Here is an 11,558-nt window from a genome sequence, read left to right as displayed (position 1 = left end):
TAGGTGTTAGATGCTAGTTAATGATTACACCGAAATCATTCTAATTAGGCGCCGTTGTTACACGCTGCCCTTTGGGGGCTGCCCCTGTTGTCATCGAAAGTATTTTGTCGAAAAATAATTGGTCTGAGATCCTCTCTTTCCCTCCCTCCCATCCCCTGCTTTTTACATTATTGATCTTAACATGTACTTGATTTTCTTCTTCTTCTGCATGAAAATTGGGGGTCCTTTCGTTGACAGTCCCTCCGGAAAAGGGAGAGAAGCGGCAGGCGGCTGGAAGACAACTGCACGGATGTATGTAAAATTTATTAACTGGCTAGGGAAAGAAAGGGTTTTTGTGGTGTCTTTTTTTATCTTGCCAAGCCTGTGTAGTCTTGCGACTGGGTGGATCTGGAGACTATAGCAGGGAAAGGGAGAGGAGATCTCTTTGGCACAGATGCTTCTTATTTGGGAGCCGGAGGAAGGCACAGGCTTGGCAAAGGATCCAGGCGGAAACTCAGCAGCATCTTTGATAAAAGTCTCACTGTTTTTGTATGTACGCCACAGATGAACGGCACATCAAGACCTCTCCACCACCACATTATTCTAGCCTTAGAAATGTAAATGATCCATGGCAGCGATGCAAATCTACAGGATGCGCATGGCAGCTTCCTAATGAGGCCATCCATTGTGTTCTGTTTGGGGAGGCATTTATTAATTTCCAAAGCATTTTTAACTGCCCCAACCCCAAACGACTGAAGGAGGCAGCAATTTAGCAGAGCCACAGAAATAGCCACATTTAAATACAGTGGTGCCTCGCTTAGCGATGTTAATTCGTTCCGAAAAAATTGCTGCTAAGCAATTTCATCACTAAACGAAACGCGGTTTTCCATTGAAATGCATTGAAAACCGGATAATCCGTTCCAATAGGAACGAATTGCCGTCCTTAAGCGAAAATCGCCATAGGAAACTGCTAAGCGAAACGCGGTTCCCCAATTGAAATGCATTAAAGCCTATTCAATGCATCTCAATGGGGGAAAAATATAACAACAAATTTAAAAAGAGAACAAAGTCAAATTTGGTTAACAAAGGGTTTATTAAGTGCACTTTATGATTTCAAACATTTTAAACAGTAAACTTTAACTATAAATAACAAAAACATTTTAAAAACAGCAAACATGAGGCTGTTTAAACCATCGTTAAGCGAAACGAGACCCCAAATTTAATCGCTATGCGAAGCATGGTCCCAACCATCGCTAAGCGAAAATCACCCATAGGGACCATCGCTAAATGAAGCGCAAAAACGCTCCGAAAAAGTCATCGCTAAGCGATTTCATCACTAAACGGAGCGCCTGTTAAGCGAGGCACCACTGTACGTCAAAACACAAGGTTCTTGTGTTCCTAAATCAGATCCTTGGTCCGTATAGCCCAGCATTGTTGACTGTAACTGACAGTGGCTCCCAGGTTTTCGAGCAGGGTTCTTTTCCAGCTACATACATGGAGATCCCTCTTAATTCCTGGTGGTCTCCCATCCATGTACTCAGCAGAGTTGTTTGCCTGCCCACATCAGACAAGAACGGGTGTATTAAGGATAGCGTGTTATTCACTCTGCCACCGAGTCACCCTTCATCATGTAAATGAAGATGTACCAGCCTTATCAATCATGCAGTCCTATCACCATGGTTGTGTGCATCATTTCGGACCTATGGGGGATTTTCAGGGTTTTCCAGATAGATAATACTCAGAAATGGTTTGCCATTCCCTTCTGGGGGCACCCTGGGAGTGTGCAACCTCTGGCCCCTGTTATGGAAAACATGTCTTTATATTCTATTTGTATTCATCCAAACTCCCCCCCCCCCCCCATGTTGCTGTGTGGGGTCTGTGGGATTTTTAAGTTTTAACTCATAAACCACACAGAGTACTGTAGTGGGTGAACTAATGGGGAAGTATAGAAATCAAATAAATAAATACAATGTTGCCAACTGAGCACATTGTTCCAACTTCTTGTTTATTAGTTGTTATCCACTTTACCTCCAGCAAGTTCAAGACAGCATACAGGGCTCACCTTTTCTGCATTTCATCCTCCCAACAACCAACTCTGCGAAGCAAGTTAGCCACAAACAACCAGTCTGAATTTATCTTCAAACCTCACTCTCAGTGAACCTCCTGGCTGAGTAATGACTTGAACTTCAATCTCCTGATTTCAAGTCCAGCACTCTAATCACTACACCATGCGAGATCTGTTGCCACTTTCTCTCAGTTTGAGCCTAGCAGTATTGAATGGATTGAAATAGATTTCCAAAACTTGTCAAAACATTATTGCCACTCTTGTGATTCAGGACTAAGGTCCATAAGACCAGAACAAGAAGAAGAATTGGGGGGGGGGGGGGAATCAGGAAACTTTTTAAGAATCTAATCTAAAATGAATTTACATTTTAAAAAAATAAAATGTTGGAATATACCATAAATACACATACAGTATTTACTTTCTCACTCTGGTTGAAATCCTGTTGGGCAGCTCCACATGCAGAACTCAACATTATGCATGCTGAAGTTATACAAGTTGAGGTAGAAGTGCTATCTACAAAGGACATGCATAGCCGTGCTGTGAAGAACTCCGTGAAGAGTTACGCCATGAATCACACAAAGAGTTATGCAATCAAATTATGAGATGTGGACTGCCCTGCACAATTCTGCAGGCATAAACTTTACATTCTGTGAACTTCAACAAGATTTCAGCCACTGTCGCATTTAGTCAAGCATTCATTTGCTTGAAATTAATGCTGTCACCTACAGTATTCTGCACAGGAGCAAAAAAAAAAAAGATGCTATCATTTATTTTTAATATTTTCCTCTTTTTTCCTGTTACTGCTTACCTGATAGTGTCCTTTCTCCTAGTTTCTTGATGGACTGTGATCTTAAATGAGCTCACAATTCCTGTCTCACAAAGTGCAGTGCCCATAATATTATCATACACACCATTGGAAAAAAACGTAATCATGGAAGGAGCCATTTTGTCATAGCCAGAAGAGCAAAGAGGAAATCTAAAATGTCAACAGAGTTGCTTGCAATTCCCACCAATGTGTAGAAGAAGTTTGCCAATTGGCTACAGCTATAAATTCCAGTATCACTGCAACCATACAGCTGTGGTAGTACTTTGCTAACACCTTTATCACTGCCCAAACAAAGCATCAATAATTAAATTCCATTTATAAAAGACAGGAAATTATTCATGCCATCAGCACTGGCCATCAATAACAGAAGTAAACCTAACTATCTCATTATCCAATTGCAATGTGTGCAGATAGAACTGCCCGTTGTTGACAATAAATATTTGATAAGCAAGGAAATAGGAAGGATAAAGTGAGGGTGTATATAAGGGGCTGCCACAGAAATAGACCCAGATGACTATGGTTTACCCTGCTTATTCCTCAGCTTATTTTCTTTTTCATTTTAATAGAAAAGTGATCCCAGCTGGGAAAGATGTAAACCCCAAAACGGGAACCATCTGGTCTCCCTTTGTGGTGGAATGACCAGTCCTTTATAGAACTACTTTTTATGGCTTTCAAGAGTAAGGGGAGATGAAGAGGTGGGGGATAAAAATAAAACTTGCAACCTAGGATTTTCCCTGCAGTACGACTCAGATAGTCAGGGATTCAAAATAACTCCCAGGGCTGATGTTAATAAATTAGATAGAGATTGCCCCACTTTGACACTACGAACCCAGCTGTCCATTAAGCCACACCAAAGCTAGCTCTGCAGTTCCTGAGGCCAAGTGATATGGCATTAGTTCTGTGCCACAGATTAATTATTTTGTCATCTCTTTTTAAAAAAATGTTATCAGTGGCTTATGTGTTTTAAATATAGCTTTGTATTTTGCCATGACTTCTCTTGTAGCTTGGTGCACAAGTGCAATTTATAGTGGAAAAATTAAATAACCCATGTAAAATACAAACAAAGAAACAACTCATGTAATAAAGAACCAACAAGAATTGAAGCCAGAGCTTTAGGATGAAATAAGAGAGGCAATATGCCCCATCTATGACTAACAAATCAAGAGGACAGTTTTTACATGGCTTTTACATCCAGTGGAGTTATAAGTAACTACCTTACTTTGTACACAAGAATTCCTACAAACCTGCTTGAAATTTGATTAACTTCAAGGGATTTAAAATTCCTTGTGTTCAGACATATGCTAGAGATCCAGGTTTATCAAAGCCAATTGAAATGTTATGCCTCCATGACAGATTCTCTACTGTCAGATATACCTGGTATTCTATTATTTAAAAGAAAAGAAATAAACTTAGCTTTGTCAGTGTATGTTTTCAACCAAGGGTGAGGAATATATGGCTCTCCGGATTAATTGGAACTGCAGTTTCCATCAGTAGTCAGTGCAGCAAATGTGAACAGTTCTGGAGTTGCAGTTCAACAATATGCAGAGGGACACATTTATCTACTTCTCTTTTAGGTGCTTAGTGGTTCTTCTTCGTGGCCTCTGTGAATATGGGTCTTGTCTGCACCCGCGCTGATGTTCTCGGAAGATTCTAGAGCTAAAAGTAACAATTTTATGGCATGATCCCCCATGAGGCACATGCTCCTCCCACCAACAATTCCCCTCAGTTCCTTTTTTCCACTATGCTGAAAGGTTCTTCGGAAAGATAGAGTGACTTCTGAGCTATTTCTGGCAATCATTACCTATTTCCCTTGCTAATCACAGCTTGATTGAACTTTTCCTTTTTCGATCTTCTAATTGTTTGATCCCCTGTGAGTTACTTCACTCTTTTCTCTCTCCCAGTTTGGACTTTCCCCACCCCCCAAACTCTTTGACCGTTTCCCCCCTCTTTTTTGCCACCATTTATGGCCTCTTCAGCTCCTTTTAAAAGGTGTGTGGGCTGCAATAGCAAAGTACCATACTCAGACAGTCACGATAAGTGTCTTTATTGCCTGGGCGAACAACATCAGACCCAGACCTGTGCAGCCTGTAAAAATCTTACTAAACTCACACTTAAACAAAGACTCCAGAGACTCGGATCTCATCTTTGGGAAGTTGCAATGAACCCTGCAACTTCAGCTCCATTGGCGGCTCAATCGCATGAGGGATTGGTAGAGCGACAGACGCCATCCGCGTCTGCTCCCGGTCAAATGACCCCCTCTCCCCATTCTAAGGAAGGGTCTGTCAAATCCAAAACATCCTCAAAGTCTAAGTCGACATCAGTACCTCAGGCAAGACGATGTCAGAAAGCAACTACGAAAAGAAAAGAAAAGCTGGTCGTTTAGAAAACTAAGAAAGTCGGTTCACACTGATCCTCCTAGAGACAGACCCCCGTCTCCCATCATGGAGGAATCATTGAGAGGGACACTGGAATCGAATTTGGAAAGGGATGAAGTGCATATCCCATCTGCACAGGCTCCGGCACCATCTGGTAGCCCTCCCCTCTCAACAGGCAATTTGGGGACTGAGTTTCCGTCCAGTCTGGCCACAGCCCATTCGAGCCCTATATCAGGGCGGGCATCTGAGAACGAACTGTTGGAGCCGAACACTCCTCCAGAATCTCCTAGAAAAAGAAAGGAGAAAAAAACATACTTTGATGCCAACCGGCACGCCTCAACTTGGGCAGTACTTTCCATTTCCATTTTTTCCTACTTTCCAACAGTTTGGCATGGAAAACGTCTTTCCGTTTTTGATACCATTCCAAATGGAACAATACCATAACCTGTCTCAACACCTTCAGTCCAAACAGCCATGTCTCGAGCAGCCACCTCCACCTAAGAAACATCAATCCCATAAATCAGTTCCTGTTTCCACATCGACATGAACTTTCTCAAAGAAGCGTTCAATACCATCTTCCCATATCGAGCAATCCAAATGTGCTAAACACTCAGCTAAGGATAAACAAGCCCTTAGTGTTGCCACAAGCTATTCGGGCTTACCTACTGAAGCTCATCAAACACCTAACACCTTACAATTCCCTGCACAGGTTCAAACTATAGTACAGGATGATACTCAATCTTCATCTCCCTCATCTGAATATGAGCTCGACACCAACACAGACTCTTCAGAAGAATCACCAGCCAATATTCCAACCCCGTCCTCTGATGCTGTCGACAACCACCCATCTTCACCTTCAGAAGATTTTTCATCATACTCCAATCTTATATCTTGTATGGCTACTGCATCAAAACTTCCAGTGGAAGAGCCTCCTTCACCAGAAACTGACCTTATATTTGAGGACATTAACAGAGAGAGATAACAACTTCTTAGTCTTGCTTTTATACCTTCCATGCTGAATCACATAAAGGATGCTTGAGACAAATTACGGTACCTGCAAACTTACAGATTTCCAGACGTACAAAAAATATGTACTGAACACATGGTCCCAATACTGCAATACTGAATTCCTTGCCAAACATCCTAACCCTAACTCAATAATTGTGGAATCTAATCCATCCAAATCAAGAGGCAAATCTTCCATTTCTCCAACCAACAAGGAGGGCAAAAAAGATCGATATCATAGCACGCAGAATTTACTCACGCCAGTCATTCCTGCTTCAGGTCTCCAACTATCAGGCGGCGATGGGTGCCTACCAATGCCACTTATGGACTAAGATCTTACCAATTTTGGAGTCTGCTCCTGAGTCTTATCAAGTCTGAGCTCATCAATGCTCATACTGAAGCCACATCTCTTGTAAAGCAACAAAGAATCGCCACCAGACGCACAGCCGAAGCGGCTTCAAAAACCTTGGCATCATCCACCTCAATCCACAGACATGCCTGGTTAAGATCCATGGGCTTAAATGATGATGTTAAAACCAAAATTGAAGAGTTCCCTTTCAACGGGCAGCGAAATCATACACAAAGTTGCAGTCCTTCCATTCCTATAAACCTCAATACAAACAAACAATGGACAATACAACTGCCCTGTACTATGTGAACAAGCAAGGTGGCTCACATTCTTTATCTCTGTTATACTTAGCCATCGACCTGTGGGAATGGTGCTACCAACACTATATTTTCCCCACTGCAGTTCACATCGCTACGGAAGACAAGAATATAGCAGACCATCTGAGTTGTCTAACATCAAGAACACAGAAATGGTCACTCAAGGACTCAATTTTTACCAACTTTGTCAACAATGGGAAACACCCTACATCAATGTCTTTGCTTCGAAGTCGAACACAAAATGTGAGGTCTATTGCTCTCGGGCCGGAGCAGACATAGATTCCATTGGGACGTGTTCATGATGAACTGGTCAGAGAATCTATTATACCTCTTCCCACCAATACCGCTAATCCAAAGGACAGTAATTTGACTCCCTCACTTTTGGTTGAACGCAATCCTGATAGCTCCCTGGTGGCCGAGACAGTGTTGGTTTGCTTACCTGAGGTCAGTGTCAACAGACACATTCTGGTTCCCGACCTTCTGACAGTGGACTAAGGGATGGTCTACCATCCAGACTTAGTGTCCCTGAACTTGAGAGCTTGGAGAATACTCCTGCTTTGAAATCCATTTTGGATCGAGCTTGAAAGCCATCAACTCGACTCCTGTACGAAAACAAGCGGAAGTCTTTCATTAAATATACAGAAGCAAACAACTTACCTGTCATACCTGTTTCTCTAAAAATGTTACTTACCTTCTTACTTAATCTTTGATTTCGGACTATCTCATTCAACTTTAAAAGTTTATATACCAGCTATCGTTGCCCACCAACCGGATAATTCTTCTGAAAGACTTTTGTCCCATCGCACAGTTAAGAAATTTCTCAAACGACTCAATAACATTCCTCCTCCATGCCAGCGTATCGTTCCCACTCTCAAAATGGCATTTCTGGTAGCTATAACATCGGCTAAGAGAGCTAGTGAACTGGCCGCTCTCAGGTCTGATCCACCTTTTATTCAATTCCACCCTGATAAAGTTACTTTATATTTTGATGTGTCATTTCTACCTAAAATTGTATCAGACTTTCATATAAATCAACCCATCATACTACCATCATTCTTCAAATCACCTTCATCTTCTTTAGAGTACATGCTCCACAATATTGACATAAGGCGATCACTGGCATTTTATTTGGACATAACCAAGAGCTTTAGAACAACCAACAGGCTCTTTGTGTGTTTCTATGGCCCCCATAAGGGTGGTCCAGCTTCTTCACAGTCTATCGCCAGGTGGATAGTCCAGACCATATCTCTGGCTTACCAGGTGTCAGGAAAGTCACCACCTGAACAATTAAAAGCTCACTCCACCAGAGCGCTGTCCACTTCTATAGCCTCCCAGCGTGGAACTGAGATTCCTAACATCTGCCATGCTGCATCGTGGTCCACACCGTCTACCTTCGTGAAGCACTACCAGCTAGATGTGAGAGCATGACATGATGCTGATTTTGGCAGAGCTGTGTTGGCATCCTTCCTACCATGATGTCCCACCTGCTGGTAAGTGAAGCTTGCTAGTCAGCCATATGTGTGCATTTACAGAGGACACAAAGAAGAAAGAGAGGTTACCCACCTGTAACCATGGTTCTTCTAGTGGTCCTCTGTGAATTCATACTACCCACCCATCCTCGCCTCTGTCCGTCACGGGTATCTTATTTATATCATAACTTTTTGCCCGGCGGACAAGTTTTAGGAACTGAGGGGAATCATTGGTGGGAGAGCATGTGCCTCACAGGGGATCATGCCATAAAATTGTTACTTTTAGCTCTAGAAACTTCTGAGAATGTCAGCACAAGTGCAGAACAACCCATTTGTGTGAATTCACAGAGGAACACTTGAAGAGCCATGGTTATATGTAGGTAACCTCTCTTTTCTGGGCATTTTCTAGAACTGTGGCCCCCAGCCTTGGGCACCAGATATTCATGGACTACAACTCCCAGAAATCCTGGCCAGCACAGCTACGGTGAAGGCTTCTGGGAGTTGCAGTCCAAGAACACCTGGGGACCCCAATTTGAGAACCACTGTTATAGAGAATATCCAGAAACCTTCATCAACATATAAGCAGCATACAAGACTTGATACAGTATGAGGAAGCAAACATAGATAAAGTTAGGTCAAGTGTGCCAACTTCATAAGGCCCCTGTATCTTCTTCTTCTTTTCCTTCTCCACCTTCTCAATTTGTGTGTTCTGATCATCAGTCAGGGTCTGGAATGAGGCAATAGTGTGATGGTATCATTGTTTGCTGAAGGGACAAAACAAATCTTTATTTCAAAAAACGTACACTGAATCGATTCATAAAATATTCATTAGACCGAAAATCCACTGTAATACAGTAAATAAACAAACAATGGAAGACAAATAAATGGCAGGGATTTGTTTTTTCTTTTAACATGCATACCTATACAAATTGAGAGCACCTTTTTAAATAAAAAAGGTTATTGAAGGAAAAGAGATGGATAAGAGATTGTCCTTCCTCATAGCCTAGATTTTTATAGCATCACAGACACTTTTCTTCATTGTTTGATGGCATTTTACCTCCTTGTTTTTCCAGTAATGTAATATTTTGGTCAAAGAAATACATAAACTTATGCACATCTTTATACACATGGGCACTGACAGATGGTTTTGACATTTCCTCCATGGGGAGATAGTCTCCTGTGGAGATGGTGATCCAGAACAGATATTTCTATGGAAACTCCACCCTCTTGGCTTGTGCAGTGCAAACCACAGGACCACAGATACTACTGGTATTTACATTTCTGTCAAAGGAATTTGTCTATTAACCCAGCTGCTGGTATGTATACCCTAAAATTATGTCCGGAATACAACTTCTTTATATTCCTGATTTCTTTGATATAGCACTGACTTGTAAGTACTTCACCAGAGCTAAAAGGCTGAACAATGATTATCCTGGCGATTCCATCTGTTTCTCATTTAGGGTCTGTTCTCCATGCTGACTTCAGTAATTTCCAAACATATATTTTTGGTGATGTTTTAATCATGCCAGTTGTACCAAGCCTCCACAGTGGGCTAGCCAAGAGTTTGAATTGGAAATACTAGCTTGAATCCAACATGCAGCATGCTAATAGAATGAAAATCCCTTCCCCTGTTTCACTGTTACACAACCATTTGTCAAGTGACTGCACAGAAGGTTTCACAATCTCTTGTACAACTAGTGGTACAAGCCATTGAGCAATCAAAGCTGCTTTGGATACCACCATTGCATTAAATCTGAAAACATGCTTCTACTAACGCAGTGGTTTCCAACCATGATAACCCAGGTGTTCTTGGACTGCAACTCCCCAAAACCCCACCCAGCACAGGTAGTAGTGAAGGCTTCCAGGAGTTGCAGTCCAAGAACACCTGGGAACCACTGTATCAGATTGTACAGTTAGGTCACTGGATACAGCCCAGTACGTTACTTGTATTTAGTTCCTGTTTCAGTAATGAAGATATACTAAATCACATCACGACTGCAAATTATGTAGGGATAATCTCACTCCTTTTATAGTGTACCAGTAACTTTCAAGTTACTTTTGTAATTACAGGGCCTGCAGTCTCACTAAAACTAGAAGAGAAACTTCATATAGTTCAGATGCTCACTCATGTTGTTCCATTCAGATTTTTCAAAGTAACTAGATACTTTAGAGAAACTGGAAATTAAAGAAATGGTTTTTAAACGTGTAAGTATAACAGTAACTAGGGGTGTGTTCACACAGGGAAATGGATCACGATTTGGACCATTTATGGAGTGGCCCAGTGTGATTATTTTCCGTGCAGTCACACAATGCATGGGGAGATGTTCTCCACCTTGAGCTAAATCCATGCCTAAGCTGGATGTTTTTGGTCTAGATGTGGGGCTTCTACTTTGGGGGGCATGTCTTGCAGCCGCCTGATCTCACCCTGACTCAAGTGTAACAAATCCAAATTCTGCACTTGGCAATACACAAGATTCATATTTCACAAAGCACCCTTTATTGCCATTGAAAGAGTTTCATGCCATCTGCCCATGACAGTGTTGATAATATTTCTTTTTCTTGTACTTCTGAGAAGCTGTGGTTGTCTTATGCTGTGATAGTTGGAAAAGAGAGTACACCCCGCTATGCAGCAAAATCGCCTTCAAAGGAGTATAACTTGCCTAGATGAAAAAGATGCAATAGAAAGATTTTTTCCTCCTTGATGTGTAAACATTTGGCTTTTTAAAATCTTAATGTAAACTCTTCAGCTATACTGCTAACATTTAGATAGGATATTTAAAGGCATCCATGTGTGAGGAAACTGGGATTCAGAAGATAATTCTAGACACAAACACTCCTGGTTTTGATCAGCCACAGAAATTCTGTTTGCCTTTCTCCTTTGCTTTGCACTGCAGATTTGCTCATTTGTTGTGTGCACATCCATCCTTAACCCCCAGGGTTGTCCAGAGACATTTTGCTGTCTGAAGTCAAGCAACAACTGGCATTTCCATTCCCAAAGTCAAGATTAATATTACTCAGGGCCAGCCTAGTCATTTTGACCACAGAAGAGGGAAATCTCAAAAGCAACTCTCACCCTTTCTGACAATACAAAATCACCATCATGATAATGCAAATCAATTAAATAAAAATGAATAAAATAACTAACACTTTGCTGCCCTTTCATGACATACCCC

At 41.6% G+C, this 11,558-nt stretch overlaps 1 long non-coding RNA gene across 3 annotated transcripts in view; it reads left to right on the top strand.

Annotated features, from left to right (window-relative positions):
• LOC140704200 (uncharacterized) overlaps nt 1-11,498 on the top strand; it is a 34,039-nt gene extending 22,541 nt beyond the window's left edge. For 2 of the 3 annotated variants that reach the window (XR_013541534.1, XR_012083328.2), the window contains exons 2-3: nt 238-291; nt 1,992-11,498. This is a non-coding gene — a long non-coding RNA (uncharacterized LOC140704200). The remainder of the gene's footprint in view (nt 1-237; nt 292-1,991) is intronic. The other variant, XR_012083329.2, reaches the window with a different exon arrangement.
• Nucleotides 11,499-11,558: the final 60 nt, after the last annotated feature.

This window comes from Pogona vitticeps, chromosome 2, assembly GCF_051106095.1.
Source record: "Pogona vitticeps strain Pit_001003342236 chromosome 2, PviZW2.1, whole genome shotgun sequence".
NCBI lineage: Eukaryota > Metazoa > Chordata > Lepidosauria > Squamata > Agamidae > Pogona > Pogona vitticeps.
Note: the sequence above shows the minus strand (reverse complement) of the source record. Positions and strands in the feature narration are given on the sequence as shown.